This window comes from Capsicum annuum, chromosome 5, assembly GCF_002878395.1.
Source record: "Capsicum annuum cultivar UCD-10X-F1 chromosome 5, UCD10Xv1.1, whole genome shotgun sequence".
Classification (NCBI taxonomy): Eukaryota; Viridiplantae; Streptophyta; class Magnoliopsida; order Solanales; family Solanaceae; genus Capsicum; species Capsicum annuum.
This window is the reverse complement of record NC_061115.1, coordinates 41415558-41430101: the sequence shown is the minus strand read 5'-3', so window position 1 is coordinate 41430101 and position 14544 is coordinate 41415558. Positions and strand designations below refer to the sequence as shown.

At 31.0% G+C, this 14544-nt stretch overlaps 1 long non-coding RNA gene and 1 pseudogene across 1 annotated transcript in view; one reads left to right on the top strand and one right to left on the bottom strand.

The window, feature by feature from the left end:
* The first annotated feature begins 722 nt into the window (after nt 1–722).
* LOC107870720 lies at nt 723–9657 on the top strand (annotated as a pseudogene).
* Nucleotides 9658–10623: 966 nt separating this feature from the next.
* LOC107870721 overlaps nt 10624–14544 on the bottom strand; it is a 14195-nt gene continuing 10274 nt past the window's right edge. Inside the window, exon 2 of the long non-coding RNA XR_001674296.2 lies at nt 10624–11539. This is a non-coding gene — a long non-coding RNA (uncharacterized LOC107870721). The remainder of the gene's footprint in view (nt 11540–14544) is intronic.

The window sequence follows — 14544 nt, the reverse complement described above, 5'->3', positions numbered from 1 at the left end:
TCACTTGCTCTGACTTGGATTACTAATCCACTCATATGATGCCACCTAATAAAAAAACACACTATAAGTATAACCTTTAACTTTGTCGGTGCAAAAATAAGCCCTTTAACTATACAAAAGTTGAACAAAAAAATCCTTCAATTTCAACTCGAACGCGCTCCGTTTTACGTGTACAACACGCGTTTTGCCACATGGGATCGGGGTGTTTATTTGTTCAGGCTTTGAATAGTTAAAGGTCATATTTGTGTACTATTAAAGTTTAAGGTCAATGTTATAATTTGGTGTCATGTTTAGGGTCATATTTATGTATTATGCCTTGTTTTAATTTATTTCAAAATTTAGTAACGATAATTTTTATATAACAATGTTTACGTAACATTAATTTTACATACGTAGCTTATTTTTAATGTCGACATTTTATTATTTTCATCGTTATTATATTTATTAAATAAAAGTCCGAATTCAATTCAACTTTCTCAATTTATTTAACTTCTAGCCATCTTTGTATTCAAATTACGTCAATTTTAGCTTAAATTCATTTTAATTTGACCCCAAATTGCAATCTCTAATCTCAATTTCAATTTTAACCCGAATTCAGACCCAATTTTTAATTTGTAATATAATCCTTTTAGTTCTTAAGTCACAGCCGTTGATCTAATACGATCAACGGCTAAGATTAAATCATTCTCTTCTTCCCTTTTAAACAAAACCATGACCAAACCCTAACATATTCACCAAAACCTAACGTATTCTACTCCCATCTCTCTCTTCCTCTCTCAGCTAGCAGCCATGGCTGCCATCAACCGCCACCTCTTTCACCACAGGCGCAACTATGGATAGAGAAACCTCCCCTCTCCCTAGACCCTTCTTTTCTCTCTCTTCATTTCTCGCCGGTGAAATGTGCCACCATCACCAACAGCCCTATCTGTCAGTCGCCGCCGTTCTTCGGCCAACCGACGCCACAGTTACCACCAGCCTATCCAGCCACTGCCACCGGTGTAAATAGTGGCTAGCGGAATGAGGCCCTCATGTAATGTCGGCCCCCTTTATTGTACTATGTTGTTATTTTTCTTTTGATGTTCAGTTGTTTTCCTTTTAATTCACAGTTCCTTAATTTCAAACTATTGCTTTAGAAAAAAATCAGTCTTATTTTTGTTTTCAAATTTTTAATCTTTTCCATAATTATTGAATGCAAATTTTGAATTTTCTATTTACTCTTAAGCAGATTTGATGCAAAAATTATGTTGGAAAAGCTGTGAAACAAACGGGTTATATTTGTTAGGGATTCAATTGCAAGAAACCAGTGGGAGTCTCTTATCTGCTTGTTGTCTTCTGCAGTTCCTGATAAAAGTAAGATATATAAAGTTAATGGAAGTCCTATTACAAAGCACACAGGTTTCTTATTTTTGTTTTCAAATTATTAATTTCTAATACTAATGAATATATTACCTAATTGAACTACTCCAATCAGCTCCTTAACTAGTTCGGTCAAAAAATAAAAAATAAAAAACTAACCAACACTAGCACACAATGACAACAATATCCATATATTTTGGAACATATACATTGCATCAACTGATCATAATGCTGAAAGGATGAAAACAAATACTATCACAAATTACAAAACAAATACACTAGAAAAGCATTCTGGAGCCAGTGATTCTTTTATTATGGCAAAAAACAAACATCAAGCAATTAATAGTTAACACTTCAGTTTATTTTTCCCAATTTCAATTTTGTTCCATTTTCACATAGAAACCACAGAACTTGGATTGAGTTGAAATGTGAATTAATTATTTGAAAATGGTTAAGTGTAATGACTTGAAATGTGAATTAGTTATTTGAAAATGATTAAGTGTAGTGACTTGAAATGTGTACTAGTTATTTGAAAATGGTTTAGTGACTTGAAATGTGTACTAGTGACTTAAAAATGGTTAAGTGTAGTTACTTAAAAATGGTTAAGTATAGTGACTTGAAATGTCAATTAGCTATTTGAAAATGGTTTGAGCGTAGCGACTTGAAATGTGTACTAGTGACTTGAAATGTGAATAAGTTATTTGAAAATTATTAAGTGCAGTGAGTTGAAAATGATTAAGTGTAGTTACTTGAAATTGAGAACTTGTGACTTGAAAATGATTAAGTAGTCACTTGAAATGTGTACTAGTGACTTGAAAATGGTTAAGTTTAGTTGCTTAAAAGTGGATACGTATAGTGACTTGAAATGTGAATTAGTTATTTGAAAATGGTTAAGTGTGGTGACTTAAAATGTGTACTAGTGACTTGAAAATGGTTAATACGTGTAGTTATTTGAAAATGGTTAAGTATAGTGACTTAAAAATGTGAATTAGTTAATTGAAAATAGTTAAGTGTAGTGACTTGAAATGCTAGTACATGACTTGAAAATGGTTAAGTATAGTGACTTGAAATGTTAATTAGCTATTTGAAAATGGTTAGATTGTAGTGACTTGAAATGTAAATAAGTTATTTGAAAATTATTAAGTGTAGTGACTTGGAAATGGTTTAGTGTAGTTACTTGAAATTGTAAACTTGAGACTTGAAAACGGTTATTAGTGATTTGAAAATGATTAAGTGTAGTTACTTAGAATGTGAATTAGTTACTTGAAAGTGGTTAAGTATAGTGATTTGAAATGAATGATTAAGTGTAGTGACTTGAAAACGGTTAAGTATAGTTATTTTAAATGTAAAGTAGTTATTTGAAAATGGTTAAGTGTAGTGACTTGAAATGTGAATTAGTTATTTGAAAATGGTTAAGTGTAGTAACTTGAAATGTGTACTAGTGACTTGAAAATGGTTCAAGTGTAGTTACTTGAAAATGCTTAAGTATAGTGACTTGAAATGTTAATTAGCTATTTGAAAATGGTTTGAGTGTATTGACTTGAATGTGTACTAGTGAATAAGTTATTTGAAAATTATTAATTGTAGTGACTTGAAAATGATTAAGTGTAGTTACTTGAAATTGTGAACTTGCGACTTGAAAACGGTTAAGTGTAGTTACTTGAAATTGTGAACTTGATGCTTGAAAATGGTTAAGTGTAGTTACTTGAAATGTGTACTAATAACTTTAAAATAATAAAGTATAGTCACTTGAAAATGATTAAGTATATTGACTTGAAATGTGATTTAGTTAATTGAAAATAGTAAGTGCAGTGATTTGAAATGTTTACTAGTAACTTGAAAATATTCTAAGTGTGGTGACTTGCAATGTGAATTAGTTATTTGAAAATGGGTAAGTGTAGTTACTTGAAATGTCTATTAGTTATTTGAAAATGGTTAAGTATAGTGAAATAAAATGTCAATTAGATATTTGAAAATGGTTTAAGTATAGTATCTTGAATTGTATACTAGTAACTTGAAAATATTAAGTGTAGTCACATGAAATATGAACTAGTGACTTGATTTTTATATGTTTTATATGTTTTGATGTAAGAGCTTGAAGTCAATTGCTAAAAAACAATCTCGGATACCTGTAGACTCCAATGAAAAAACTTTAGGATTGTTTAAATGTTTTGGTGGTTGTTGGATTAATTATTAAGTGTTTTGTATTTTGGATTTGATTGCTTAAGTGTTGTTGATTTGAATTGCTTAAATGTTTTGATAATGTTGTGCGTTGTATGATTATTTTAGAAATGTGTGTTGCATGAGGCTGTATATATTAAATTGCATTTTTATTTGGCAGGTGGGATGCAAAAAATACAGATTTTTGCATCCAAAAAAAATGTAGAAAAGCAACGAACGTGGTCCCTTTCGTCTGTCGCTTTTTTGAAATTTTTTAAAATAAAATTTTTAAAAAGCGACGACCAACGTCACTTTTTTTCTTCATTATGAAGAACAAAAAGCGACGGTCAACTTTGCTTTTTTTTTCTTCATTATGAAGAACAAAAAGCGATGAACAACGTCGCCTTTTTTTCTTCATTATGAAGAACAAAATGCGATGGCCAACGTCGCTTTTTGTCTTCATTATGAAAAAAAAGATTTTATTTTTCTCAAAACACGACGGACAATGTCGTTTTTTTTTTTTAATTTTTTCTTCAATAAAACAACGTTGTGCGTCGTTTTTTGTTCATCATGTGTTCTTCACATGAAGAACAAAAAACGACGCATAGTGTCGCTTTTTGTTCATCATGTATTCTTCACATGAAGAACAAAAAACGACGCATAGCGTCGCTTTTTATAAAAAAAGTAACTTCATTTTTTTTTTCAAAAAGCGAAGTTGTTCGTCATAATAAAAGTGACACATGTCGTTGCTTTCAAAAAACAATGCTCCTTTTTGAGATGGAAAAAAATGTGACGGATTTCCGTTGCTTTTGCCCAAAAAAGCGACGCTGGCCATCGCTTTTGGCCGTCACTTTTTGGCATTTTTTTAGTAGTGGTTGTTGATGGGTTGAGGAAAAGATTTGAATTGAAAATTGAAAATTGAAAAATTTACATAAATATACATCCTAACTTTCTATTATTACATAAAATCCCATCTAAAATACTAATTACAAATATCTCATTTTTATAATCTCTTTATAATTCATATACATAACTCTACCTTTCCATTTTTATGTTTTTTATTTTCTTATAAAGTGCCTACAATCAAGAAGCCACATTCAAGAGGCTACCAAGTTTGAATACAAAACTGAAAAAATCCATCTTGGAGAAAAACTCCACCTCCGATGACTTTTGTCTCTCCTCCCCCAAAATTGACACTTCTTCAACCCTCAGATTCACTAAAAACTCTTTCAGCCTCCCTTTTCTTCATTCTTTACACCCTATACTTTCATCAATTCCATTTCCGCCCTGCCCTTCTTCATTGTATCAATCATTAATTTTGATAAAATCCTATGTATTCTTGGTAATGGAAGATGTGAAGCTATGTGTATTGATGGGACTAAATGTCTTTGTCTTATACGTGGTAAGATATACAAGAAAGTTTGGATCGCTGCTTATGATATCATTCTTGTTGGAAGAAAAGAAAAAAAAAGGTATGTATATGTATAAAATTTGACATTGTTGGGAGTTTTTATGTCACACCATATATATATATATATATATGGAATTTGTTGTTACTTCATCCCATATACATAACATTATTATGTATATGAGCCCATATAATTAAATTTGTTATGTATATGTGGTGAAATAAACACCGATAGACTATGAACATATACATTACAGAGTTATATATAGGTTATGCATTAACAATATTATACATAACACTATTATGTATATCAACCAATATAAATAATTTTGTAATGTATTTGTGTTGAAATAGATAATTTTGACTATTTTATTTTCAGAATATATACATTATGAAGTTATGTATAGGCCAAACCCATCGATAGGACCTCAAACTTGTCTCGAAAATTCATTTAGACCCCTAAACTAAGGTCTGTACCTATCAAACCCCCGAATTTTGTTTCAATTGGGCATTTTTTGTCTAATCAGAAACAGGCATGGAGTGTGTGTAATACACTCGCCTGACGTGGCAAAAATAACCAATAAAATGATGATATGTGGCAAATAGGCCCAAATCTAACTATAAAAATGAGTTTTCAAATTTAAAAATAAAATTTATTTTCAATTCTTAATAATTCAAAAAAATTAAAAATTAAAAGGCAAATCACCACCCACCCTCTCTCTCCCCCAACCTACCTCTCCCTTTCTTCTTCGTTTTTCTCACTGCCATCCGTAAAGGTATTTCTTTTTTCATCTTTTTTTTTTTGGTTTTGTTTTCATTTTTGTTGGTTGATTTAATTGGTTTAATTTATTTTCATTCAGTAAACTCAAGCAATGGTGCTGGTAGTAGGTCTACGTAGTCCTTTCCATGTTGTTGAGCTTGTCCTTCAATGGCTTCTTTTGAATTTTTTTTAGCTAACTTTTGTTATGAATTTAGCAGACGAAGAAGATGACAAGAAAGAAAAATTGAAAGGACACAAATTAATTCTATTGAGTATTGAATTTTTTGATATAATTTTTAATAAGTTTTGCTCGGCTGTGATCCGAAATGGAGATGACAAACGCCTGTTAATTGTTACATTTCGATATTCAAAAATCATTTTTGAATTTTGATTTTGGAGAATAATGTTATCAATTGTTTTTGTTGGGAAGATGATGATGACGGGAAGGGTGGGGGTTGGCGATGAACTTGGGGGGTAGGGTGAGGATGACGATGAACAGGGGGCAGGGTGAGGACGACGATGATAACGGAAAGGGTGGAGGTGAGGACGACGATGATGACGGGAAGGGTGGGGGTGAGGACGACGATGAAAGGGGGTGTAGGGGTTCTTTTCTTTTCTTTTTTTAAACTTAAGAAATTATAATAATTAAAAATTATATTAATAAAATAATTTAAATATAATTTTTTTAATTAAAAAACTTAAAATATTTTTTTTTTTTACTATTCACACGCCCAAGGAGAGTGTATTACACTCTCCTTGCCAAATCAGCATTTTGTGCCTGATAAGTACCAATTTTAACACTTGAGGTGCCTGATAGGTACAGGCTTTAGTTGAGGGTCCTAAGTGAATTTTTGGGACAAGTTTGAGGTCCTATCGATGGGTTTGGCCTTATGTATATGTCATGCATTAACAGTGTTACATGTAACACAATTATGTATATGGTTCTATTAGACAAGTTGAGACATGTTTATTTCATCCTATATACTTAGCATTGTTATGTATATATAAAAGAATATTAGGTATGAATATTAAGCATTGTTTAATGTTTTCATATTTTGAAAATTTTTGTTTTAAGTTTCGTTACATATTAAACTAATATTGGTTTGCAATGTATATTATTACAAGAGATGCAATTCGGATGCAATTGTCGAAATCAACCAGGGATTCTTCTATCTCTAATTCTGATCATTGATTTTGTTGTTTCAAAATTTTGAAATTGAAAAGTTGTTACTGATTTAAGGGAACCATTAATCACAATTTCATAAATATAGAGTTAATTGTGTTATGTATTAAATGCAAATATTTATTTCTTAATTATAGTTAAATTAATTAGTTTATATATATAAATAGTAATGTATATCGGCGTCTAGTTATGTTTATGAATAATTAAAATTCGAAAGAGAGAAAAATTAAATAAGAAAACCAGAAGAGAGGGTAATTAAGGAGAAAACTAATGGGATTTATATTATTTACCCTTGAAAATTTTAAGGGAAAATACGAGTCAAGTATTGTAGGATATTCAATAAATTATAAACTTGGCCCGTTAATTACCAACTAAGAATAATTATCTAAAAATATTTGTTAATTAAATAATAGTAGTTACAAAAAATAGTTTCAAACTTTTCTTAAAATCTACAAGAAGGGTCTTTTATGGAAAAAGAGTTCTAATACTCAAAATGCCCTAATGGGTTGTTACACAAATTTGTTGAACTTAGTTGACTTGACACTCTCCTTAGTAAAATATTTATTAGAAGCTTATTTTTTTAAATTAATTTTATTAATTATGCCTTAAAAATATAAATTTTAATATATATGTAGTCATTCAATAATAGGAATAATACAGGAACAACACAATAATTTATTTTTTGATTTTATAAACAGAGAAATTAAATTAAAATAAATAATTTTAACAAAAAGATCAATTAAAATGAAATTGAGGAAGTATCAAGAGTCGATTTAGAATTATTAAAGAGAAATTAGTATAGTCAACTGTGACAGTTATTCTTTCCTTTTGATTTTTTATGGACATATATTTACTTGGAATACATGATGTGTTTACAGTCTTTTCATTTGAAGCTTAGCAATGTGAGACAAAGCTCATTTATGGTGTACTAACTTGATTAAATATGAAAACATAAAATAAAATTCTATCCAATATCTATGTCAGCTTTTCTCCGAATATACGGATAAAACTAAATGATTATTCTAGAATAGTGGGATTCTAACAACCTCAAAGCTTTTCCGCTCAACTTTGCCAAAAATTCGGACCATTTTCGTGTGAAAATAAGAAATTGGGCTAAAAATAATAATTTGTTTCCGTGCTTATACCCTGTAATTTTCTCATAATATATTCCAATTCCTATAGGTCTAATACTATGTTTTCTCAGACTTGGAGGTCTTCTTCATCCCCAAATCCAAAAAGGGTTAGGAAATTGGTGAATTTGATATGGCTGGAAATGTTATGCATGTTGTTCAATACGACTCTTATGATAGCGGAGCCGCCGGCTTGAAGCATGTGGAAGTTCCTGTGCCTACTCCGAAGAAGGATGAGGTCTTGCTAAAACTTGAGGCTACAAGCATAAATCCTATTGATTGGAAAATCCAGAAGGGAATGCTTCGTCCACTTCTTCGTCCAAAGTTTCTTTTTATTCCTACCACAGACGTGGGAGGAGAGGTTGTAGAGGTAGGATCTAATGTAAAAAGTTTTAAGCGTGGTGACAAGGTTGTGGCTATGGTCAGTACCCAGAACGGAGGTGGATTGTCCGAATAAGTGGTGCCTAAGGAGAGTTTGACTGTTACTAGACCCGTTGAAGTATCTGCTGCAGAAGGTGCAGGTCTTCTTATTGCAGGTCTTATAGCTCTTCAGGCCGTTGTAAATGCTGTTGGGGTCAAGCTTGATGGAACTGGACCTCGAAACAACATTTTAGTTACGGCTGCCTCTGGTGGTGTCAGTCATTATGCTTTTCAATTGGCAAAACTTGGTAATACCGATGTTACCGCTACCTGTGGAGCCCGCAACTTTGATTTTGTGAAGAGCTTAGGAGCAGATGAGGTTCTTAATTACAAGACCCCGGAGGGAGCAGCTCTTAAGAGTCCACCAGGCCAAAAATATAATGCGGTGATTCATTGTACGACAGGCATCCCTTGGTCTACCTTTGAGCCTAATTTCAGTGTGAGGGGAAAGGTCATCGATCTAACTCCTGGAGCTAAGGCCATGTGGTCTGTGGACCTTTGCAGTAAAAAAGTTAACCTTCTCAAAAATACGGTTGGTGCTACTGCTTTTTACTCCCAATAAGGAGAACCTGGAATTCCTTGTTAAGCTTGTAAAGGAAGGGAAACTTAAAACAGCTATCAACTCTAAACATCCTCTTAGCAAGGCTGAGGATGCTTGGAGCAGGAGCATTGATGGACATGCGACAGGAAAGATCATTGTGGAGCCATAGATATACCATACATGTGTGTGGAATAAAAGGTTGGGAAAAAGCATCGTTTTCACCTCAAACAATATCCGAAAAGTTGAAGCCACATTTAAACTATACTAGTGGCCTATTACACACCTAAACTATAAAAAAATGAAACTATTTACACCCTGTCAGACTACCACCACTTGCATGTGGTGTAGTGTTTTACACGTGCTGCCACGTCAGCACCACATCAGTAAAAAGTATCACTTTTTTATAGTTAAGGGGTGTAATAGGTCACTTATATAGTTTAGGTGTGGATTCGACTTTTCGACTATAGTTTGGGGTGGAAACGATGACTTTTCCCTTAAATTTAGGTGTGACTTAGACTTTTTTTGTATAATATGAGGTGAAATGATGCATTTTCCCTAAAAGGTTTGTGAGGCATGTATGTTGTGACCAGTTAAACATATTCAGCTGTAACATTTTTCATTTGCCTGGTATGCATGCATAATTTGTCAAGAAAAAAAGAACTTGTTTAAATATATATATTCATTTAAAATATTTGATAATTCTTGGTATGTTTGCTATGGAGGAGAATGTCAATTTTTCATGTTTTATTGAGTTAAAATGGTTTACAATATATTTTCTTTAATAGAAAAATAAGTTCTTTAAAAGTTTCTTCTCACCATTTTGGAGAAAGTTCGTCTTGTGCTTCATATTTAGTTTCCATTTGCAGTCTTGCAATTATAATATGTTTGGAGTAGGAGGAAAGGAAGGTTCATATAATGTAGTATGTGGTGCTTGCTTGTGACAATACTGGTATATAGTTAGATATAATTTCTTAGTCTCCATCTTTGTTTGAGCCGGGGATCTAGCGGAAACAGCCTCTCTACTTCTTCGGATGTAGTGGTATGGACTGTGTACATTTTACCCTCCCCAAACCCCACTATGTGGAAATATAGTGAGTTTGTTATTGTTGTAAGTTCTTTAAAAGTTTGAAAAACGACCCCCATGGTGAAAGTAGAGAAACAAATTCAATTAAGGGCATCCCAAGCTTAATATTGTCTCCTCCCAACCCCAACCCCCTGCCACCCCTTTGCTACTCCACTCCTTGACCACATCCCAACTTCCCACCCTCGAGTACCCCTCCATCATAACATTTTCCTAGCTATGCTACATATAAATATTTTTAGGATCCGATAATATCTTCTTTTCATTATCAAATATCAAAAACTAAGTAAGAAAGTTACTTTATTCTGCAAGAAAATCTTTTCTTTCATACCAAACGCACCCTAAATAAGTTTACATTCTCGTTCTTTCTTTTATTAATGAATTCTGCAAATTGAACTTTTTGCAAGTGTTGGTTCCCACCTAAGAACTAGATCAGAAATATTTTCAGAAAAAAGAAAGCGGAAAAGGAATAAGAATAGCATAGTTACACATACAACTTGAATTTATTATAATAGATCATTCCATACTTGAAAAGATCTATATATATCTTACATATACTCGCAACAGCAAATAAATGCATAGGAGAACAATAACATTATTTTTATTCTTAACACAACATTACGTATTTTGACACACTAGCTAGAACTAGCCAATATTGCAAAGATGCTATATAGTTATAACATAAACTCACACATAGGGACACAGATATGTATATATATATGTGTATAAACTCACCCATAGACACACATAGATATATAGGTAATGCTGAGAGCCAACAGATCCAGAGATCTTGTATTACTTGAGATGATGAGCCTCTGTCTTTAAGTAAATTAAGAAGCAAACCAAAGGGAACAAGAGGCTCTGGGGTGTCTTCAGTCTTTTTTTCATACACAAAAGTACATTTAGTCCACTCGCCTTCACATGATGTGATAATACTAAGGGTCGTTTGGTAGAGTGTATAAGAATAATGCAAAATAAGTTCTATTAATAATGTTTGTGTTAGTTATGCTTGCATTCGTTATGCTTGTATTTTTCTTATGCAGTGTTTGGTTCGATGTATTAAAAAAACATGAATTACATAGTTTCTAAAAAAAAAAAAATTTTTATATAATACCCTCAATATATATGTTCGAAAGGATGCGGAAATTTTTTTGAGGGGCAATAGGATCTTTAAACAGGTTAATGCATGCATTAGATTCATTGCATTACTAATACCATGGATTTTGAGGTATTAGTAATACACACCTCAATACACAATAGAGTGTACAACTAATGCTTCCATTAATTATAGATAGGGTAAAAAGGTATACCAAACAAGGTACTACTAATACACATTAAACTAATGCATACATTAACATTTTAATACACTCTACCAAACGAGCATAAGGGAATTATACAACTCTAGCAAGTCTCCTCCAATTACTTTCCAAGTAATCGATTTCTTCTCAACATCAATTGCCTCAATCACTTCCTTGGCAGTTTTATCTTTTTCAGATCCGTCTATAAACATTAAAATAAAATAAAAAAAATATAAGAGTTATTTCCTCGTAAAATGATATAAGTATTTACAAAATAATATCTTCATCTTATTTATTTTGCCTATTCTTATTTTACATTTTTATATGATCTGCAATATTATCTGAAGCTCCCAATGATAGGATGGTCGAATTCTTTTTCCTGCAAATTATCGTTAAACAAAAAATCTCAAAAGAAGTACATTTGATCATTTAGAAATATGTGAATTAGTGGGGAAAACCATATATAAAAAGGTGATTATATTGTCGGTAGTCTCTTTAGTCCAAAATAAATGAACTTTTATTTCAATGCACATCTATTAAGGAAAAGAAATTGGGACATGAATTATATTACTTTTTATTTTTGCCCTTTTAGATATTATTAAATTACTCTTAAGATTTTAATCACGTAAAAATAACTTAATTCAATATTTTGAAATTTATAATCTAGAAAGTGTAAATAAAGAGTAAAATTCGAACATGTATATTCTAACTCTAATATATATATCTCTTCTGTACTGTTTAAATTGCTGTGCTCTGATACCATTTATAGGGGGGTGTGCGGATTTAATAGGTATAATAGATTTAGTAGGTTTCTAGTGAATCTATTTTTATTTGTGCGTGGATATTTTTTAAATTTTGTTTCAATATCTTTTAATAATTTATTTTTTTCGTAAGATATATTCATTAATTATTTTATCCGGTAGTAATTGCAGAGTTACAAATTCCTGTATAATAATTTATCCTATCTTTACTATAATGTATATCTAATTCTAGATTTTCAATGTTATTTATTATCTTGTGTTGTTCTTCTCGTAGTGAATTTTTTAAATTATATAAACTATCACATGTACTTTTATCTAAATTTTCTAAGGTTTTTTCTATCCATATTAATTTTTCTTTTAGGTCTTCCATTATTTTCTTAATTCGGTTTCTATAATTAATTTCATTATTTAGATTTTCTTGATTTTCTCTAGTTTGTCTAATATATTCTAACATTTTTTAATCTGAATAATATCCTTCTGGGTAAATTTCTTCGTATAACTGTTCTAGACAATTTATAGTTTCAATTTCGTAGTCTATTACTTTTTCTAATATTATTTTCTTAATATCTATAATTTCTATGTTTTTAAGTATATATAATATTAAAACTTTAAGATAATCTAAATGATCTATTTTTAAAATTGGTTTTATTATAATATTTTGTAGTTGTTTGTTTTAGCCTTAGTAGTTTTTGCATATTTTTATCAAGAAATTTTATATCTTTGTTTTTCATGTATTTATCTATATTTATTTTTATCTGTTTTTCTAGTAACTGCATATTTTTTATATCTTTTTCTAAAAATTTTATGTAACTTATCATCGTAAGTATTTATAAGAGTAGTTAGGTAGTTGTGGTATATAATTTATTCTAGTCATGTAATATTTACCAAAAGCTTTTTCTAATATTATTTTTCTTATATCTGCTACTTTTATATTTCTAAGTGCATACAAAATAAGTATCTTGAATTTATCTACCATCACATCAGATATATTATCATTCATTTTCATAAAATTACTTTTTTCAAAATATTCCCTTCAACCATGTACATAAAATATAGTCATCTTAGCTTACTATATACTAGATTATTCTTAAATAATATGTTCTTCCGTCACTATTAACATGGTAATCCGGATACTTTTTCCCTTAAACAGCGCCTCTACTCTGGTTACTCCCCGCCACGGCTTCTTGCCTCATTGGTTTCACCTTTAGGATGGCATAGTCCTTAGGGATATTTCTCCGTTTCCTCTTTGTTAATAAACTTCTTAACATATTATTCTTCGAATAATTCTACTATAAAGTAACTAATATGAATTTATTTTATCATATCATGATTGTTGGGAATTATGAAATTAGCTATTCATAATCATAAATAGATATACCTGTTCGGGTAGCTTTGTTATTTCTGAGTTTTGTTGTTCCATAGCTTTTTCCATTGGAATATGTTTATCTAATTAACTGAGTAAAATATTTTTTTGTGGATTGGAGAGAGCAAAGGTGCTTCAACGCATGAAGGCTTGCCTTTTGCAATGCCTTCTGTCTTTGTTATATAGAACGAAAAAGTTTAATTTACACATGTTTCTTAGTTTCTGAAACTAAAACTAAAAAGTCAAAAATGGTGGCCTTCTAACCTACCCTACTCTAAAGTCATAAATGTAAGTAAGAAAAGTAAGAAAAGCAATTATTGATTTACATTATTGTACCGTAAGAAAATTTTGTACAATATGTCAAAATATCTTCCGTTGTCGTATCTGCTCCATTATTGTTCTTTATCTGCTCCATTATTGCTCTTTATCTGCTCCATTATTGCTCTTTATCTTATCTTTCCAGCTGGCATTTTGTCTTCTTTATTCTAGACGTACCTCTGGAATAATATTATCTTCTCCATTGCACCTCGAACATTGGTGGTCTGGATATTTATGTCCAATTATTTTACAGTATCTTATTAACAGTCCGTCTGAAATAAATCCTTTTTTTATCGCTCTTGCGGTAGATTGTTTTTCTGGGTTAAGTAGCGTCATTATCCATTATCTTACGTCTTCCATATCTGCTTGTCGTAGCTCTTTTGAATTTGAATATATCATTTGATGATCTCTTGAATAGTAGCTCCATATTGGGTTTCCGTTAGCATAGTTATTTGCTAGTTCTTGAATGATCGTAGCTAGTCCAATAAGTCTTTTATTTGCATAAAAATCTGGTATCTCGATTCTAGGTATCTCCGGTTGTTGCGAAATATCTTCTGGTATAATCATATCTCTTGTTAGTCCTATCTTTACAACTTGTATAACTAGTTTTATTTCGTCATATAACATCTCTGCTGGTGCAGTATAACACTTTATATATAATAAATTTCCTTTTGTTATTCTTTTGTAGGTAGTGAATATCTTGTATAATTCCTCCATAGCTGTTAGCTCTTCTCCGTCTTGGGTATATATGGTATTTAGTAGTCC